The 21,045-nt window shown below is 46.1% G+C and overlaps 1 long non-coding RNA gene across 2 annotated transcripts in view; it reads right to left on the bottom strand.

The window, feature by feature from the left end:
• Window positions 1–21,045, bottom strand: part of LOC150006711 (uncharacterized) — a 36,304-nt gene extending 15,259 nt beyond the window's left edge. For both annotated transcript variants that reach the window (XR_016511992.1, XR_016511993.1), the window contains exon 1: window positions 20,676–21,045. This is a non-coding gene — a long non-coding RNA (uncharacterized LOC150006711). The remainder of the gene's footprint in view (window positions 1–20,675) is intronic.

Genomic DNA, 21,045 nt, shown 5'->3' with positions numbered 1-21,045 from the left:
CCTCCATCTTGGCTGGAAGTCCTCAGCTGATAAATTATAGGAACCCCTGGTAACTCTCTGATTTTCTCTTGCTGCTTTTAAGATTCTCTCTTTATCTTGAACCCCTGGCATTTTAATGATGATATGTCTTGGTGTGGTCCTCTTTGGATCTAGCTTGTGTGGGTCTCTCTGTGCTTCCATGACTTGTATGTCTATTTCCTTCACCAAATTAGGAAATTTTTCTTTCATTATTTTTCAAATAAGTTCTCAATTTCTTTCTCTTCCTCTTCTCCTTCTGGCACCCCTATGATTTGGATGTTGGTACGTTTAAAGTTGCCCCAGAAGTTCCTAATCTCCTCCTTGTTTTTTCAATTCTTGTTTCTTCTTTCTGTTCTGGGTAAAAGTTTATTTCTTCCTTTTGTTCCAAATCATTGATTTGAATTTCATGTTCCTTCCTATCACCATTGGCTCCATGTATATTTTTCTTTATTTCACTTTGTATAACCTTCACTTCTTTCTTTATTTTGTGGCCATACTTAATCATTTCTCTGAGCATCATGATCACCAGTGTTTTGAACTCTACATCTGATATGTTCACTATCTCTGTTTCTTTTAGTTCTTTTTTTGAGGGTTTGTTCTGTTCTTTCATTTGGGCCATGTTTCTTTGCCTTCTCAATTTGGCAGCCTCCCTGTGCTTGTTTCTACATATTGGGTAGAGCTGCTTTGACTCCATGTCTTGGTAGTATTGTTACTGAAGAAACCCTGGTTCTTCTCGCCAATACAGTAAAGAGTTACAGATCAGCAAGCCTATTAGCATGCATGCAAAGTTTATTAGTGAATGGGAGAGCAAAAGCAAGGATGGCCAAAGGGTGACCAGCACCCATGTGGCCAGAGAAGAGAGAGACTGGCCAGAGGCTGGAAAGCCAGGGGCCTCCCACATGGCAAAAGAGACAATAGAGAAGAGAGCCAGTCCTTTGTTCTGAGGACTTATATAGTTGGTGAGATGGGAGTGAGGGAGCTACGTATTGATTGGCAGGTAAAGTTGGTGCCAGCTTTCCTGGGGAGACGTGACTACCCAAACGTAGATATAGTGTGGGGGTCTGTTACCCCAAATCCTTATCTTGTTCTAGACTATTTTTTCATTTTGCATATGTGATGGGAGGCAGGCGGTTCTTTGGGCACTGTAGTCCCTCTCCCTCTCCAGGCCTTGGGATGAATACACAGTCTCAAGGTTTTCCTTTTCCCAGTTGGTGGAGATGACTTTCAAGGAATACCCCACTCCTGCACTATCATAGTTTTACTTGTGTTGTTCAGAATGCCTGACAACCTTATCAGACCAGTCTCAGGATTACTGGGTCAGCAGGTGAAACATGTCTTCCTTTGCTTCAATGGTGAGGGTCCTGCCTTTATTTCCCCTCTGGTTACACATTCACCTGTAACAATATGACCTACTATAGTAGGTGTCCTGTAGGGTCCAGTGGCACAGTCACCCCTGTTTTTACTGAGCAAAGCAGGGCTCATTCATGTGGCACCTTGGTGTATGACCCAACAATTAGTGTTGAGAAAAACAGGTCTTTATTTACAATATTCCAACCTTGGGGGGGGGGGGGCTGGGAGCACTTCAGCTTGGAGACCTGTTCTCCCATGAGACCCAGCACTTCCCTTGCTCCCCAAAAGGCTATAAACCAAAGCCAAGTCCAATAGTTCCCTGTTCCTTATCTATTAGCTCTCTCCTTCTGGATCTGGGGTACGATGTCATCAGCCTCCATATGACAGTCCAGGAAAGCATGTGCCATGTTACACTGGATCATGGTGAAGTCCAGGAAAAGCACAAGTCCTAAGAGAGTGTTCTCTCCATATGTCCTGAGTTCCAAGAGTCCAGACAGTCCAGATAGAGTCTGGGTCTGCAAGACAGAGTCCTTGGTGGTTTTGGAGTCAGCTGGAGCAGGCATGATCAAAGCAGCAGTATACCTGCTTTCTTATTAGCCCAGGCTGCATGGCCAAATCCTGACTACAACTGTACAGCTACTATTTCACTACAGGCAGAATGGATGAATCCCCTTCTGGCTCATGGCTCCTTCCTCATAGCTACTCCTCTTCTCTTCTGCACTCACTCCACCTGCATGGCCCTCTCCCATGGCAGACCAGCTCTCCTACAAAGCTGCCTAGCTGTTGCATCATGGCTCTCTCTCCTACACACCAGACCTCCTAGCTGACTCCTGTCTACACCCTTCTCAGACTTCGTGGCTTCTCTTCTTTTATCCTCATGGCTCTCCCTAATTTTTTATGCTGACCCAGAGCACCAAATGTCATTGCTATGAGAAGTATCTTAAGCCTATCATCTGCCCTTTTACCTGGGGGCAGCATAAAAGCATCTTAAGCCCATCAGTTACTCTTTTATCTAAGGCAGTTTAGCTTCAGGAAAGGCTAGTATCTTAAGCCTATCATCCGCCTTTGCCCTGGGCTGCAGCATAGCTATTATCGAGTTATCAACTTGCCATAGATATGCAAAGTACCTTCAAAGCTGTATTATCTCCTTTGCCCATTCCCAAAACCATGAGCTGTGGGGACTTTGGAGACCCCTCATTCCCCAGAGCCTGCAGTTGGGGAATGGAGGAAGGGGACAGCTTTCAAGATGCCTTTGCATATCTATGGCTGGTAGCTAGTGTCTTAGTTATGCAAATACCTTAAGTTCTTCCAAGGCCCCAAGGAGATGGGAAGGGTTTTGACCATAGAATGGTGAGGAGAGAGCATACAGGGCCTGTGCAAGATTCTGTGAATGGTCAGAACTGATTACCCTGCCCACAGTGTCACAGGCTACAGTCAGGGATTTAAAAATAAGGCACCAGCCATTTTGGGGGTAGAGAGATCCACGCGGTTTGCAAGGAGGCAGGAGAGGAGATTCATATGGCTTTAAAAGGGAAAGGAGAACTCCATGCAGTTTTTAAGGAGGTTGGGAACTTCACCTGGTTCTGAATTAAGAGCCAGAGAGCACTGCAACACAGGCCAAACCTCTCCAATCAGGCTTGAATGATTGGGAGCTACTGGTAAAACTGAACTGCATCTGGGAAGTAGGGAAATAGTATCTCTGACCTTCCTATTCTAAAACTAGCCTGGTTTGGCAGGGGGAGGCAAAACTATATGTTTGTAGGTGCTTTAAAGGAAATAAGACCTAACGGCAGAAATCCACCATTAATCTAAATCTGTATAACCTTTAAATAAACAATTTCTTTTCTTTTCACCAAACTCTGGTATTAAGAGTTACGCTTTTGTTGGTGGGCAATTGAGCCCCTCATAACTGAACAGCCCGTGGGTTCTATTTCAATCAGAGCAGCCCCTGAGTTCTGTTACACAAAGACTGGCTATGACCACTGACCACCAACCTCCACCTTCTGTGGAGGATCAACTTGGAGATTTCTAGGTGAAGCCAAGCTGTGAATCTAAGCTGTTTGCTGGTATTGCCAGGCCTGGAGCTCACTGTGACCAGCTGTTACTTATTTAATAGGATTTAAGAAGTTGTGAAACACGAGCCAAGACCAGCCACTCATATGGAAAAGCAGCTTGGGTAGGCTTGTCAGTTAGGCAGAGCAGAGTCTCTGGGGATCTCCAAGGCAGGCCAGTGTGAGCCAGGTTGATGGAGTTTCAGATATGGCATCAGCTTGCTGGCACTGTGGGAGGAAGGCTTAGAAAAGAGACAATGGCCTCAGCTTGCCTTGACAGACACTTCAGTTTGTCCCTCTATACCACTAATGACTTTCAACCTGCTATTCTGGTGCTGGAGCTCAGAGGGAGTGAGTTTGAGTAGATGATTCCATGTGTGAGTTCTTTAAGATGAGCTGCTTGGGACTCCAGAATTTTCTTCCACTGACTCAATCCCTGCTGGCTTTGGAGCCAGAAGCTGTGGGGACTTGTCTTCCTGGCACTGAAACCCTGGAATGGGGGGCTGGGTGTGGGGCTGGGACTCCTCACTCCTGAGATATCCCTCCTGAATTCTTATCCACCACACATGGGTGAGAGACCAACCTGTTCCATGTCTGTGCCTCTCCTACCCATCTCAATGAATGTGGTTTCTTTAATTCTATAGTTGTCAGACTTCCATTCAATTTGGTTTCTGATGGTTCTGGCTGATGGTTGTTCTATATATTAGTTGTAGTTTTTATGTGGTTGCACAAAATGGCAAGCCACATCTGCCTATACCACCATCTTTTTCTGAAAAAGATTTTATTTATTTATTTTTAGAGAGATAGGAAAGGAGGGAGAAAGAGAAGGAGAGAAACATCAATGTGTGGTTGCCTCTTGAAGCTCCCAACTGGGGACCTGGCCCACAACCCAAGCATGTGCTCTGACTTGGAATTGAACCAGCGACCCTTTGGTTCATAGGCCGGCATTCAACCCATTGAGCCATACCAGCTAGGGCCTATGCTGCCATCTTAATGGGATCTCCCCTTTGTCACTTTTTAATGATCCCTTTTACTTGATTTTTTTCCCCAGGATCTGCTTCTGGTGACTCAAGCTAAGACACAACGTATAAGTTTGCTACAACCATTACACGACTTAAAAATATATATATATTTAATTTATTTTTATTTTTAGAGAAGGGGAGGGGAGGGAGAAAGAGAAGGAGAGAAACATCAATGTGTGCTTGCCTCTCACACACTCCCAACGGGGACCTGGCTGCAACCCAGGCATGCGCCCAGACTGGGCATCAAAATGGTGACCCTGTGGTTTGCAGGCCAGCACTCAATCCACAGAGCTACACCAGCTGGGGCACTATTGCACAACTTTTTACTGCACATGTGCTGCATGGCACTGTTGTCAAATACCCTACAGATTCAGCTCTCACTAAATTTGCACAATAACCACAACATTATCACCCTTTTGGAGAAGAGAGAAACAGAGACCATGGAGCGGTATAGTCATGCAAGGTCACACAGGGGACAAATGGCAAAACTGGAGTTTTGAAACCAGAAGGGTTGGTGTCTGTGCTGCCTGTCACTACCAGAACCAATAAGTTGAGACAAGGATTGAATCTTCATGGGCACTTTATTCAGAAGGGTAGGTAAGGGGTTTAGAAAAAAAGATTAATTGAATTAGAATTGCAGTCCTGGTAATTTTCCTAGTACTTCTTTATCTGTTGATCAACAATTCTTTATCTGCATCACATGCATTCCCTCTCTGGAACACAATGGCTCAGATACCATCTCCATAGATAGCTTACCATCTGCTTGCAGAGTCCCTGGGGTACAAAGGTTGAATTGCTTGTAGACCTCCTAGAGTCATGTGGTCATGTATTCTAGTTCCTGGAATAACAGCTTTCCACATGCATTAGTCACCTAAGTCTAACAACTAAGGCTAAAATATTTAACTCTTGAGTTCCCCTATTAGTTTGAAATCAGGTCTGTCCTATGTCAATGTCTCTGGTTTTAATCACTACATTTTCCCATCTCTTTACTTATCCATGTGCCTCTCACTTAAAATACAAGGCCTGGGCCTTCATGGGCACTTAATACATTTTATTAGTCACAGTTCTCCAGAGAAACAGAACCAATAGACTAGAACAATGGAGACTCATCATAGGAATTGGCTCAAGACTCCGGAGTCACAACCTGCCATCTGTTGGCTGGACACTGAGCAAAGCCAGTGCAGAGTGATACAGTCTGAGTCTGAACCAGCAGAGCAGATAGTGTAGGTCCCAGTCTGTGAGGAAAGGCCAGAGTGCCAAAGTCCAGAGGTAGGTAAAGATAGATGTCCCAGTGCACAAGGAGAGTAAATTCATCCTTTCCCCACCATTATGTTCTATTCAAGCCTCAGACTGGGTGACACCCACCCACATTAGTGAGCACACATCTTTATCTACCAATGTTAATCTCTTCCAGAAACACCCTCACAGACACTCCCAGAAACAGTGTTTTACCAGCTCTCTGGCTATCCCACAGCCCAGCCAAGTGGACAGAAAATTAACTATCACATGGGTCATGAATGGCTGAATTCTTTAATGAATGAATGGTGAGTTTGGGCAAGAGAGAGTGAATTGAAATAGTGTGAAGGGTTTATAATATGAATACAATGGAGATACTGCTGGGCAGGTGGCTTGGGGGAAATTAGGGAAGGTCTGGGTGCCAGGTTCAGGACTTCTCTGATAGAGCTGTGCCCAGAGGAGGGAGGAACACACTTGCATCATCGTGTACTGTGGCAGTGTTACCACACAGCAGGTGGGGTCCTGCTGCCCACCACCACGCTCTAGGCAAAATTCTGGAGGCAAAGGTTTGGTGATAAAGGAAAGGAGTCTTTATTCTAAAGCTACACAATTTTGGAATGACAGTTTTCCACATTTGTTAGTCACTTAGGCCTATAAATTAAGGCTGAGGTGACTGCATCTCTGCCTGTAGCAGCCCCACAGCTTCTTGGAGGCTTGGTGGTGCCCATCCTCAATCAGCAGTGATAGTACTGCAGATCCCATGAAAAGGAAGCTTTGGACATCTCTGCTCAGCAAGTCTGTGTCTTACGTCCAGGGACCTCTGAGCCCTTCAGCCTTCCTGATACACCTTTCAGAATGGCTCCAGAGGCTCTGCCTAGCCTCTGAATCATAACTCTGCCTTTGACAGCCTTTGGAAGGGCCCATCTGAATCCCAGAACCCAGACAAGTGAGGGAGCAAAGAACCTGAGGAATGCCATACTCTGGCTGGTGCAGGAGGGGGAGCCTGTGAGGCAGGAGATAGAATAGGAAACCCTGAGACACTGCAGCTGTCATCAGTCAGCATCCTAATTTCTGAAAATTGCCTTGTGACACCTGATAATAATTAACATTATGGTTTCCTCCCCAAGTGAACAATCAAGGAGGATTGTGGGAAGTCACCTGTGTAGAAGCTCAAGTAAAAACCATATAAATCTTGTGACCCTTCAATAGAAAGGAACCATTCCCTGGCTAGAGATGGCCCACTGCCATGTCTTGAAAAGTGTGGTCAGTCCAATTCTTTGTTTGCAACTACCAAGAGCCTGGACTCTGTCTCCACCTGCAACACCTATATTGAGGCTGGTCTGGGTTCCCATGACATGGGGAGCCTGACTCCCAGACTTCATCACATCTTTCTCTTCTCTTAGCCATTGGGAGCAGAATGACCCCCCCCTTCTTCCATGGGGGCACCTCTGTTCTGGTGTCCAGGGATGATTTTTCCAAAACTCTCTTTTGCGCTGCCAAGCCTCAGGAGGCTTGTAAGCAAGAGGTGAGATGAGGGATGGAGAAGGGCTGGGTCCCAAAAGCAGTCTCGGGTCTGTGCTGCACACTGTCTAGCCCACCAGTGATGCCCAGTCTCTGCTCAGCACCAGGGTGGGAAGGACAGGCTCTGATTCAGATGAAAGAAAGCTAGAGAAGAAGGAGAAGGATGTAGGTGTAGGAGATGAGAGAGGCAAGTGGGAAGAAAAGAAATGAAGGAGGAGGTTACAGTGATTGGAAGGAGAGGAAAACCATTCAGAGGAGGAGTGATGAAGAAGAGGAGAGAGCAGAAGAGACAGAACTGTGGGGGAAGACACCCATGGATTCTTAGTCTCTGGGGAAGAATTTGGTTGGGTTGGGAACAGGGAGGAGCTCTGTGAACCAACGTGTAATTGAATGCAGGTCTGGCTTCTGCTGCAACAAAAGCCAAACTTGTGAGACAGGTGCTGGTGAAAAGGAAATTAATTTATTCAAGTACCAGTCACCTGAGAAGATGGGGGACTCATGTCTCAAAGTCCATATTAACATCTCAGTGCAGGCAAAGGTTTTTAAGGGAAGGCAGAGGGAAAACAGAACAATGAGAACAAGGAGAGGGGGTTGAAAAGTTTTCTATGTGCAGGTCAGCACAGTTCATTCCAGTAAGGACCTGGCAAATGGTCAAGTGATGGTCTGGTGTGCCTCATCCTGGTTTTTGTCATCCTGGTTTTACATCATCCTGGTTTTACTATTGAAGGTCAGCAAATCTCCCAGAGCTGGGTTGACTGAAGGTTGGAGTCTATCTTTTGAAGTTAATTCCTAGGATTCTGTACAAACATGCTGTTTATCTACAAGCGCATATTAGTCAGAGTCATCATTTACAGAAACAATGTCAAAAGAATGGTGAGTAGGTTATAATTTCCCACTGTTACAAACTGATGTTGTTACCTAATCCATCCTGAGGAAAATTCCTAGACAGGGATGGAATGCAGAGCATATTTATAAAGGCTCCTTAGTTGAGACGGGTATCCGACAGGTCCATTGGAGGGTCTCCACACATACTTTGACCTTTTCCAGAAAGGGGGAGTTCTTTTTCTCAAAGCTTTAACCAGCTATGTATTAGAGGATCATAGGGATATTTTATTATTGACCAAGTCATTGTTATATTTATATTATTATTTTTATTAGCATCCTCTACTGATGAGTGTGTGTGTGTGTGGGGGAAATAAGTATTTATTTCCTCAAATGTCCTATTTCTGGGAGGGGTTGACCCTGACTCTGTGAGGCAGTACGAAAACAATAAAGACAACTTTGTAAGCTTAAAAAAAAAAAAGGAAATATGAATTTATACGAGTTTATTTGAATCAAACTGGCAACATATGGAGAGAACAAGATCTCAAATGCTCCTAAGAATAACACTTTGCAGCTTCTTATGGAATTAAGGAGGGAACATAGGAAAATTACATGAGGGTGAGAGAGAGCAAGGCAGGGGTTGGATTACAGAATAGTTAAGATTGTGCTCTCTTGAGGATGATTACTCCTTTGAGGGGTATTATTTCTGGCATTTCAAAGTGTGTTAGCCTATATGCTCCAGAAATAAGGGAATGGCATGACTACCCACCATGCCCTTCCCAGTTAGGAATCTATGAGTTATTCGTCGGCAGCCGTCCGTCTCGAGAGACGATGGTGTAGCTTCTTAAGAGTCTATCTGCACCGCCGAAAATGGCTGTGCAGTCCGACTCGGGAGTGACACGGTATCTGTCTCCTCCCGTGTTGAATCGACATCTTGCGATGACGCTGGAGTGTCCTCTCCAGTGAAGCTGAAGCTACAGAGCCTGGGCAGGGTGATATGGAGGGTCTGCTGTTGCCCATGCAGCAGACCCCCCCTCTCTTCGCAGATGAAGGGTCCAAGGGAAAGACGGAGTCAATACAGCTTGGCTTCAGGTGCGCCGCAGGAGTTGCCGGTGTTGACTACAACGTCAAACCGCCTTAGGGACTCCGGCTCTGGATTTTCTGTCGGGGTTTACTCCCTTAGCCTTTCCCCTGAAGAGGTATGCCGCAAGGCAGCGGAGGTTTTTTGGAGTCAGAGTTTTCCTTCTCTGATGTGCCTTGACTGGAAGATTGAACCAGCGACACTTAGCTCGCAGGCCGATGCTCAATCCACTGAGCCAAACCAGCCAGGGGAAATGAGTTATTACAGTACCACTTTTTCATCCACTAAGGAAAGAAGAAGTCTGGATCCCTTAAACTGACCATCAGCAAACTCCCAGCTAGTGACATGGAGTTCATTGAGAATGAAAAGAGAAAAAATAATTTCTTAAGGAGAGAGAAAGTAAAAGAAAGGAATTGAGTTCCCGATGTGCTCGGAAAAGGATTTAGGGCTCTTAATGTTTTACTTGATTTCCACAATAATATGTTGGTTTCCATGTCTTTCTCCCCTTGTAAAGTATGAGCTTCTTGAGGGTAGGACAGCCTTGTTTGTGTTTGTATGCCTTACTTCTCTCCTAGTACTGTTACAGAGTGGGGTCCCCAAAATTCCCCAGAGCCTGTGATTGGGGGGTGGGGGAAGGGAACAGCTTTCAAGATGCCTTTGCATATCTATGGCTTGTAGCTAGTGTCTTAGTTATGCAAATGGATTTGGTTCTTCCAAGGCCCCAAGGAGAGGGGAGGGGTTTTGCCTGTAGAATAGTAAGGAAAGCGCATATGGGCCCACACAAGGTTCTGTGAATGATCAGAACCAGTTACCCTCCCCAATGCGTCACAGGTCACAGGCAGGGATTTAAAAATAAGGTGGCAACCATTTGCAGAGAGGGAATGCTATGCAATTTGCAAGGAGATAGAAAGAGCACCGTGCAGTTTTAGAAGGAAAGAGAGAACCATGAGACTTTGAGAGGGCAGAGAGAGAACTATGTGTGATCCAGTGCAACATGGCACATGTGTTGCTGGACTGTTATATGGAGGCTGATGACATTGTACCCCAGATCCTGAAGGAGACAGGTGACAGATAAGGGATAGGGTACCTCTGGGCATGTTTTTGGCTTCTAGCCTTTTGGGGAGCAAGGGCAGTGCTGGGTCTCATGGGAGAACAGGACTCTGAGCTGAAGTGCTCACTGCCCTCCCCAGGTTGGAACATTGTAAATAAAGATCTGTTTTCCTCAACATTAATTGTTGGGTTTTACAGCTAGGCACCACGTGAAAGAACCCCCTTTTGCTCTGTAACAGTTTTGGCGAGCCCAAATGGGACTAATGGACTGTAGCCAGGTCCCAGATACATGGAGCAGACTGACGCCTGGAGCATGACTGTGGAGATTTCCCAGTATCCGGGAAATGCCCTGCAGCCCAGCTCAAGGTGCTGGTCACCAGGAATGCTACAACGGTGTAAGGAAACAGGTTCAGAAAGTGAGAGAACCCCTAGGTTCCTTGAGCCGAACCCATATGCGGGTTGCCAATTGGACACTGAGCCACATGGGCATATTGCCATTTTGAGTAAACCACGTGAGTGCTCCATCATGGTGGATGAGTCATGTAGGTCCTCCACTATCTTGTGGGTGGTACATAAGGGTGCCGTCACCTTTGAAAATGGCACCACACAAAGGGAGCCACCATCTTTGAAGATGCCACATGTGACATTGCCGTCATCTTTGAAGTGGGCAAAATGGTGGGTTAGGCATGCTCTTCAGATGATGTGCTCTGTTAGTAAAATGGTATATGTCTAGACATTCAGGTCATTGCTGCATGACAGGGTATTTGCAAGGTCTAAGCTTCAGAAAACTGCAAGATATCTCTGCAAATCTAGGAACTTTTAGCTGCCAAGTTTAAATATAGTCCTTCACAGTGTGGAAAGGAACAAGAATTAAAAATGGGTTATGGTTAGATCTGAATGGGTAAATGTGTGGAAAGGTTGTGAAAGTTTCTAAACTTGGCTAAGAGGAAACCTCAGCTGCTTGTGGTCTGATTTTATGGAAATATAATGTGCTTTGAATTTTACTGTACCAAATATTGTTCTGTTTTGTTCTGGAATTCTCGGATCAGTTTTGGCCAATCAGATCTAGGAAAGGCCATCTGTAAACTCTGCCAAGAAACCAGTCAGTGAACTGGTAGGCAAAAAGGGTGCTTCTGTTCTGTTCTGGAATTCTCTGCATGTATCTGTTTTTGGCCAATAAGACCTAGGAAAGGTTGTCTGTAAACTGGTCAGGGAGAATGCCTTTGCCACTTGGGACCCAGGAAGGGTCATACAGGGCTGATGAGCATTTCAGCCTGGGCAAGTGAGCATGTCTCTGCCAAGAGACCAGAACTAAAAGGGCACATCTCTTTAGGAGGTCAGTGGATATACTGGTGAGAAAGTGCCTAGCTTTCTGTGTTTTGAATTATTGCTCTGTTTATGCTCTGAAAAGAAAATTGAGGTTTCTCAGGGAAAGTTAAACTTCACATTCAGGAAAGTGAACAAAAGAAAGTATAAGGCATGGAAATGCAATTTTAGTGAATATTAGAAAGAAGGATTTTCTTTCACACTGTATATTTTTCTCCTTACCTGATCCCTCCAGAATTTGGCATTCTGAAGAAGTAACTAATGATGTAATGTTCTTTGCATAAAATTAATAAGACCAGTTTCTAATGGTGGTTTTGTTAACGAAGACTTTGACTGGAATGTCATGCCTAAAGGAGACGTACCTGGGCTCTGGTTGTTACCAAAAAACCCTAAGGAACTAAGATTGACTTTCGAAGGTAATAAAAGCCCATGGGGGCAAAAAAAAGGACTGATACCTTGGTTGGCTGTGTGGTTCATGATAATCTTTCCAGGGAAGGAACGAAGATTGCTTTCCTGAAAGATGGCTTGAAGGAACCTTAAGGCACAATGAAAAACCTGATGGACTTGGAAAAAGCAGGTGTTTACGGGCAAGGCTGAATGGCAGGTGTGTGGCTCAGCTTCTCTGCCCTGAAGGGCAGAATGAAAGTCAACCTTAAAGTTTCTTGTGTAAGTTCCAGCAAAGCAGACTTAAAGATCATATATGATCAATTGCTGCTCTTTTTGTGTTTATGCAAATGAACAGACTAAATTAAAACTGGACTTAATGCAGTCCCTTTAATGACAAGGAGGGTAATCTTGAGAAAAATTGTGATTCAAGGAAAATCACAATGCTCAGCGGTGGACTATAAACTAGTGCAGCTAACTGTCTTTAAAGTTTATTTTCATTTAAGATTTGTTTTCATTTGAAAGTTAAACTAGGTCTGTGACATCAACAAAGATGCTTAATTTACAGGCGAGAAGGATCTGTCAAATTACCATAGTTACATATCATGCCAACAAAGGCCTTGCAACTGAATGTCTTCCCAATAAGACAGACTTGCAGATTTAGAGATGGTTTGTGAGTTGTGTTGTGTGAATTAACATGTGTGTTCTTTCTTCTGTTTTCATAGGGCATAAGCCTATGATCTCATTACTGGAGCGACTATCTATACGTATAGGCCTCACTTAAGCCTGTCTGCATCACCGCCTCCTGAGACTCAGTGGTTTGGCTGAATTAAGTGGTTGGGTTAGTAAAGTATGGAGTGGTCTGTGGGCTTCACTTTAAAATTGGTTCCTCTTTTCTGTCCTAATGGCTTGGACAGAAAAGACCCAGAGGGCTGAGAGGGGGGAAATCCTAAAATATTCCCCTCAGCCCAAACTTAGTGGGCAAAAGGGCTTTGGATAGGTGTGACATGCCCTGCACACTTTCCTCCAAATAAGCCATTTTTTTTTCCTATGTGGGACATTGAAAAATTAGTCCCTGCCTAGTGTTATTTAATAATTATGGTTTTAATTATTCCCAGCTGACCTGGACTCTGCAAGATCCTTCCTGATGTGGGAAGGCCACCCTCCTCTCCACACCCCCACTCTTTTTTTTTTTTTTTTTTTTTTAACAAAACAAAATGGTTTTTATTAATAACATCAGCTTCACATACTTGTAAAAGTCCAGAAACTGCAAAGAAAATAATCAAGGTAAGATAATGTTTGTTTAAAAATTAAGTGAAGATAACAAGAAGAAAACTCAGATGTGATAAGCTTTTAACATATGAAAGGTGGTATCTTGTTTTTATAGACATTCTTTTTTTTTTTGAGTGTTCAACAGTTTTTTTTTTTTTCAGATTTAATGTGTTTTATTGATTAAAATATTACATTTGTGCCAATTTCCCTTCCCTCTGCTCCCCTCCACCCGGTGGCCCCCCTCCCTCCAGTTGTCCCCCCCTTTTAGATTATGTCCATTAGTTGTGCATACAGTTCCTCCCAACCTCTCTCCGTCTATTCCATTCCCTCCTACCTTGATCCCCAATTCCTATATCATCTCCCTCCCTTTCCCCATTTCCCCTCCCTGTTGACCTCCCCCCAATATGCTTCCCGTACCCACAGTTCCTTTTCCACTCTCGTTGCCTATTTAGTTTGCCTTTGTTTCATCTCCCTAGCTTCTGTTTTTTTAAACCAGTCCCTTTAACATCTCATATAACAGTGGTTTGGATCTAATGAACTCTTTCAGTTTTATTTTGTCCTGGAAACACTTTCTCTGTCCTTCTATTCTGAATGACAATTTCGCTGGATAGAGTATTCGTGGTTGTAGGTTTTGGATTTTCATTACTTTGAATATTTCTTGCCAGTCCCTTCTTGCCTGTACGGTCTCCCTTGAGAAGTCAGCTGATAGTCTAATTGGGACCCCTTTGTACATAATTCTTTTCTTCTCTCTTGCTGCTTTTAAGATTCTCTCTTTATCTTTAATTTTTGACATTTTGATTATAATGTGTCTTGGAGTGGTTCTCCCTGGGTCCAGTCTCTTGGGAACTCTCCTTGCTTCCTGGACCTGCAAGTCTATTCTCTTCCCCAAGTCTGGGAAGTTCTCCTTTATTATATTTTCACTCAATTTTTCAAGTTCTAGTTCATCTTCCTCATTCTCTGGCAAACCAATGATTCTTATGTTGGGCCTTTTATAGCTGTCCCAGAGGTTTCTGATCCTCTCATTGTTGCTTCCCATTTCCTCTCGCTGCATTGGTTGACTGCTTGTTCCTTCTCCATATTCCAGTTTGTTGAAATGAACTCTGGATTTTATTTCCTTTCCTTCTGTCTCGTATGCGGTTTTGTTCCTTTCGTTATGAAAGTTTTTCGCTTCTTTCATATCTTTTTCCTGCTCTTTTATGAATTCTGTAAGCCATCTGTTAACAATGGCCCAGAACTGAGCCTCTGACAGGTTTCTTATCTGTTCATCTGTCAGGTTCTCTATCTGCTGTCTGGTGAGTTGTGTCACCGGAATCTCTATAGTTGTCTGCCTCATTTTGACAGATGCGTTTTGTTTTCTTGGGCCGGCTGTCGGGGGCAGTGCCTGTGTACTCGTAATGACCCAGCGACCGGCGGGCGCCATTTGGCGTCACAAATCAGAGACCGGCGCCTGCCTGTCCGCGACCTATTTCACAGCCCTGTGGTGCTTTCTTTGGGGGCGGGGGTCCAAGATGGATTCACACAGTTATTCAGCTAGGAGAGCGGGATCCGTCCTCCCGTCCCCCTGGGCCTCACTGTTCAAGGCGATGCAGCAGCCGCTCTCCCCAGCGCCGGAGTCGCGCACCGCCAGGGGCTTGCGTAGCCGGGACTCCTCGTCGGGGTCGCGCACCGCCAGGGGCCTGCGCAGCCGGGATTCCTCGCCGGGACGCAAACAGCACTGCCCTCTTTAACTCTTACCTGCCCAAGTGGCACCGCTGGTTTATAACTTCATATGTTGGACTTCCATGTAGTTTTATTTTCTGGAATTTCTAGTTATCCTTTGTTTTGAAGTAGTTGTATTCCTCTTTAGTTGTAGAGGGAGACCTAGCGTGTCTGTCTAAGCCTCCATCTTGGCCGGAAGTCACACTCCCACTCTTATTAGGGATTTTTGGACACTAGGGTAGGTAGGATGATGGCCATGTACAGAAGAAAGCAACAAGAGATGCATAAGACTTTTGCTCATTGTCCTTTATAAGATTATAAAGGGTCTTAAGTCTGAGAGGTAGGAATTGTTATAGAGCAGGGTCCCCCCAAATCCCCAGAACCTGTGGTTGGGGGATAGGGGAAGGAGACAGCTTTCAAGATAGCCTTGCATATCTATGGCTGGTAGCTAGTGTCTTAGTTATGCAAATGGCTTTGGTTCTTCCAAGGCCCCAAAGAGATGGGAGGGGTTTTGACTATGGAGTGGTAAGGAAAGAGCATACAGAGCCTGTGCAAGTTTCTGTGAATGGTCAGAACCAGTTACCACACCCACTTCATCACAGGCCATGGTCAGGGATTTAAAAACATGGCGGCAGCCATTTTGGAAAGGAGAACCACATGGTTTGTAGAAAGGGAAGATAGAGATCCACACAGTTTGCAAGAAAGTAGAAGAGGAGATCCATGAGGCTTTGGAAGGGGCAGGGAGAGAACCATGTGTGATCCAGTGCAACATGGCACATGTTTTGCTGGACTGTTATAAGGAGGCCGGTGACATCGTACCCCAGATCCTGAAGGAGAGAGCTGACAGATAAGGGATAGAGAACTTCTGGGCATGCTTTTGGCTTCTAGCCTTTTGGGGAACAAGGGCAGTGCTGAGTCTCCTGGGAGAACAGGGCTCTGAGCTGAAGTGCTCACTGCCCTCCCCAGGTTGGAATGTTATAAATAAAGACCTGTTTTCCTCAACACTAGTTGTTGGGTTTTACACCAAGGTGCCATGTGAAAGAACCTCCTTTCGCTCTGTAACAGTACCTATCCCAGAAGCTGTTCAGTAAAGAAAATTACTAGCTCTGCTGTGGCTGGTGGCTCAGAGGATTGAGCACTGACCTGTGAAATGGGGTCACTGGTTCGATTCCCAGTCAGGGTGCACATCAGGGTTGCAGGCCAGGTCCTGGGTTAGGGGCATGTGAAAGGGCACAGCGATGTTTCCCTTTCTGTCTCCCTCTCTTCCTCTCTAAAAATAAATAAATAAAATCTTTTTTAAAAAAAAGAAAATTACTAGCCCCATTTCACAGATGAGGAAGCTACTGCTGAGGGAGGTGACCACCTGTCCAAGACTTAGCAAAAGAGCCAATGTCAAGACAGGGGGCCAGACTTCTTGGTTCTAAACTATTTCTTCCCAGTTTCACACAACAGATGGGTGAGTGGGAGAGGGAAGGGGGACGCATGAGGTAACTGGAGATTTTAATACCTATCTATAGGTCTCAGATTGGCACACAAATGTGCTGTGTTTATTAGCTGGGAGGAGACTGAGTGGGACTGGATGGTATGGAGAAATAACATTGGGGACCCACTATGATTTATTCATTCAGATTAGACAGTGCTCATCCCTCCATCTGCTGTGGCTGACCTCATTGTGGGTGGAATGCAGCTGGGATACTGTTGCATCTTATGTAAACATGAAGTTATGGAATTAAATGATAGAACAGGACCACAGATTTAGAGAACAATAGCTCAGGACCTTGAACATATAGTCAAATGCTTGGCCAATGAAAGAAAAGAGCGTAGACAGAGTATCACGGTATATTCTAATTGTGGAAGCTGAGTTAGGTTAAGAAAGCTTGAGGCATGGTCTTTGGCCTTTGGGCAGGCAAGTACGACCAGACAGAAGACATGGTTGTCTGCCCTTTGAAGCTCTCTGGCTGGGGAACCCCAAACCACTGCTGTGTTCATCCAACTGCCCACCTGACAATCATGCATTAAGCACATACTGTGTGGGGTGCTAGGTGATGGCAACCACTGGGGGAGCAGTTTCTGTCCTCCCTGCCTTCCAGAAGCTCTGTGTCTAGGGATGAAGCAAACATGTAAAGCACGGCAATGAAAGTGATAACAAGTTGAATTAGAGGCTCAGCTGGAGGCCGGAGCCAAGGAGGGAAGTCCTAACTGTGCCAACTTTGTTTCAAATACATTTGACCAAAGACTTGCTTTGCCATAAACCAAATCTTTTCTACTATACATTTTCTCCTTCTAATCTTTAATGAAGTGCCTACCAGGTGCTTGGTACTGGCTCAAAAACTTCTTTAAGTAAACCGAATTCGTCATCTGTTTCTTCCCCCAGTATCCTCAAAGCATAGCACCCCTTAGTTCTGCCTTTTGTAGCATAATCTTAACTCCTGTGATGGAGGTAGACAGGATAGCATAGAGGTGAGAGCATCAGACTGGGACCTAAGTCTTTGTCCCTACTCTGCCATCTGTTCTCTGTGACTTCAGGGCATTTCTTTCATCGTGTCTAAATTCCCATGTAATGCTGAGGGCCTAAATTCCTCACGTATGTTCCAAGGTCTACCACCAGAGGGAAGTCCAGAGACTCCTAAGGGATTTCCCTCCTTTGCCTTTAACCTCACCAGCCCCCACCTCCCTCAGGCCCCAGCAGAGCCCTTCAGTCGCCAAGGTGACCCCTCTAAGGTGAGTCAGGCACTAGAGGTGAGGTGAGGCAGGATCCAGGGCCCTCAGGAAAAGTTTGGCTCGGGCTGCTTGACCCCGGCGCAGATTCATAATTCTTTCTGTTGCCTACTGTGTTCCTCCCGGGGGCCAGGCCATGCTCTGGAGCTGTCAGTACAGCGCTGAAGTCACAGAGAACAGGGCCAGCAGGTAACCAGATGCCATGTCTTGAGGAGTGCTGCGAGGAAAAACTGGCGGAGGGAGGAGATAATGGTCCATGTGGGAGAAGGCTGCAATTTTAAATGGGAAAGTTGGGGAGAGCCTCTGAGGAGATCACAGGCAGAGAGCATTGAGCCAAATGAGGGAGTGAGCCATTCAGGAGAAGAGGAAACCAACCTGACTCCAGGAAAGCCCCACACTGGGAGTAGGTGCCATCTTAACCCCCTGAACTGGTGTCTTCCTTGCAAAGGACAGATAATAACTTCTGTCTGCTGGCCACTGAGAAAGAGTGCCACCTGTGCACATGTTTGAGATGAGCTGACTGAGACACCCTAGTGAGGAGTCAGCGTTGCTTGATCTCAGGTTCCAGTCCTGGGTCCACGAGAACAGAGCTGGGCACTTAGCCTTGCCAAAAGGGTTCCATGTGTCCTTGTCCCATCTGTGCAGGTGCCAGGACACACAGGGGCATGAGAAGCTCCTTGCCCTTGAGGGGCTCTCAGCTGGAGGATTTATACAGGACAGAGAAGGAGAGAGATTGGGCCCATGCCATCCCTCCCTGGAAGCTCCAAGGGCCACACCTGCCAGGATGCCCTCCCAGCATAGGTCCTTCCAACTTCTGAAAACACATTCAGACTTTGTTTTGGCATCCCCTCTCCGGCTCAGTATTCTGCACTGGGGAGGGAGCCAAGCCCCTAATTCTGAGTGGCCAGTAACAACCAAAAGCATTAATAGCCCAGTGGAAAAAATGACTAATTGGTGAGCATAATGAGCAGATGATGAGTGCCGGTTTCCTAGGTCCATGGAATGGGGAAGAGGAAAAATATTGTTACTCTGAGAGCTAATCACAGCCTGTGTATCCACCAACTCACAGGACAGGAGCACTGGTGGCCACATCAGATGTGACTTAAACAAAGCAATGAAGTCTTGGGCCCAGTGCGCATGGTAATCACTCAGCTGATTCCCTGCTGTTCACAGAAAGTGTGTGTTGGGGGGAGGTGTTGGGAAGCAGGTGGCCTGGTGGGTAAAGCCCTCACTTCACCTCCCAATTCTTCCTCTTCAGGATTCACTGCCTGAAGATGCCACTAGCTCTGCCCCCAGTCCTCTGCCCCCAGTCCTCACTCCCATGTACCAGTTACAGTGCCGCAGGTCCCTTGGAGGGTGCCAGTGGGGCTGTAAGAGGGTTAGGGCAGGGCACAGGAAGAGTGACAATGGAGGCCGAGCAGGCCAAGTTCCAGGAGGTCAGTCCTAGAGGACCGGGTACAGCGTAGAGGAGGAGGAGAGGAGACCTGAGTAGAGACCACACCAGAGCAGTGGTTCTCAGCTATGGCAACATGTTATGCTGGGGTGGGATTCCCTAACAACAACACCCAGGATCCTGGAAGTACACAGCACTGTCCTCCCTACCCCCAACACTACAGGAAATTCAGGACTTCTTCATCTGAGCCACGTGAACTCTGCTACTTGTTAATAGATGTGTGTTCCATCTTAGAGATAGGAGCATTCCATGGAGAAAAGAGTGGCTCAGGGGATGACATTCATGAGCAATGAGGGTGGGACAGAGGGCCCACAAGAGAGCATGGGTGAGTGACTCTATGTCAGAGCCAAGTTCCTGGGTCTGCTGTCCCGCCTGCCTGGATGACTGTCCCTGGAGGCATTGGCCAAGGGTGTATCCCACTCCGCACTTACAGTGGGATTTGCATGATGAGGTTGGAGGGATTAGGGCAAGGAAACCAGAGGAAGAAGAGGTGTTCCAAAATAAGATGGAAAGGGGAAGGGTGGCCTAGACATGTCCATTCATTCATTTGTTTTAAAAAAATCATGAAGTACCCTCCGTGGCTAAGTACTTAGAGTTCAGTGAACAGCTACATGCTTTTCCCACTGTTACGGACCCCACAGTCCAGGGCCAATGGTTTCTGTCACATTTTGAGGCCACATGGGGGCTGCACAGATAATGAGCTACAGAGTCTGTTTGAGAAGAGAGGACAAAGGAGTTGAGCCAGATGGGACGTGAATTCTGCCCTTGGTCATCTACACAGGGAAGAACCACAGAGCAGGCAGAGAAGTACAGATCAAAGTGGGTGAATTTAGCAAGTCACGTAGGCATGCCTGGGCTGAGGACGGTCCACACAGCACAGACCTGGTAGGAAATCCTGCATACGAAGGTGTCCTCTCCTGTGCTCTTGGTCACAAGAGGGACCGGGTGGAGAGTGCAGATGACTCAGGCCACCCATCCCGACTACAGCTGGGAGTGGGCCAGGAGCATCAGCTTCCGTGTGATGGAGGAAACAGTGATTGCAGGAGAGCTGAGTCCCCCCCAACTAGTGGGATTGTCATGGGATGCAGAGGGAAGTTGCCCTTGATGGTGCAGAGCAGAGATAAGGAGAGAGAATAGGGGATAGACCCACAGGTGCTAGGGCCCAGAGTGGCTCCCGTGGCCTCTCCATCTGTCCCCACCACAAAATAAGCTCCTCTTTCAGCCTATTCTCTTCTTATTTTTGTCACTCCCTTTTCTTCCGTGTTAGGCCTAAGCCCTAGGTCTGCTAAGGACTGCTTTATGAAATGCTTATTCTAGAACTTCATCTTGACTTCCAAGCCCTGGGCGAAATGCAGAGGAGAAAACCTTGAGGAGGGATTGCACATGCTGTTGATTTTTTTACTTCTTAATTTTCGAAGTTTTCATAACATGCAAGGAATTTTGCACACATTCTCACAGGGTTTTGAAGAATCTCTGAAGTTTTTCTGTGGACCACTGCCCCTGATTTATAGCATAGTGTCTATGTGCAGAAGGATGGGAGCTACATGGGCTTTGGAGTCTCACAGGCTTAGTTTTGAGTCATTTCCAAACTCTTTTGCTTGTTACCAGCTGGTGTGGGCAAATAATTTAAACTCAGTTTCCTTATTTATGAAAAGGGGGAGAGAAACACTTACCCTGCAGGGCAGTTGTGAGGGTCAAACCCCTAGGAAGACATCTGGCCCACAGTCACAATGAAGACATGAAGACATGGTGGTTCTCTCCTTCCACTCTTCTCTGACCAAGCTGCCCACTGCTCAGAGTCCTCAGTCCCCTTCAGCCTGGTGTCACAGAACACCTATAGTGCTGGGTGCAGATTTTCCACCCTCCACCCACTATTCCTCCGCACGTGCTTCCCACACCAACCCAAACCAGCACTCCTTCCAGACATGCCTTGCACCGTCAGACTGAGTCTCAGCTGCCTGCTCCTTATGCTTCTCTTCACTCCTCAAGGCCCCGTGGAAAGTCCTGCCACCTCTGGAAATCCAGATGGGCTAATGGTGAGCA

Source organism: Furipterus horrens, unplaced genomic scaffold (assembly GCF_987537825.1).
Source record: "Furipterus horrens unplaced genomic scaffold, mFurHor1.1.pri manual_scaffold_6, whole genome shotgun sequence".
In the NCBI taxonomy this organism is placed as follows: Eukaryota; Metazoa; Chordata; class Mammalia; order Chiroptera; family Furipteridae; genus Furipterus; species Furipterus horrens.
Note: the sequence above shows the minus strand (reverse complement) of the source record. Positions and strands in the feature narration are given on the sequence as shown.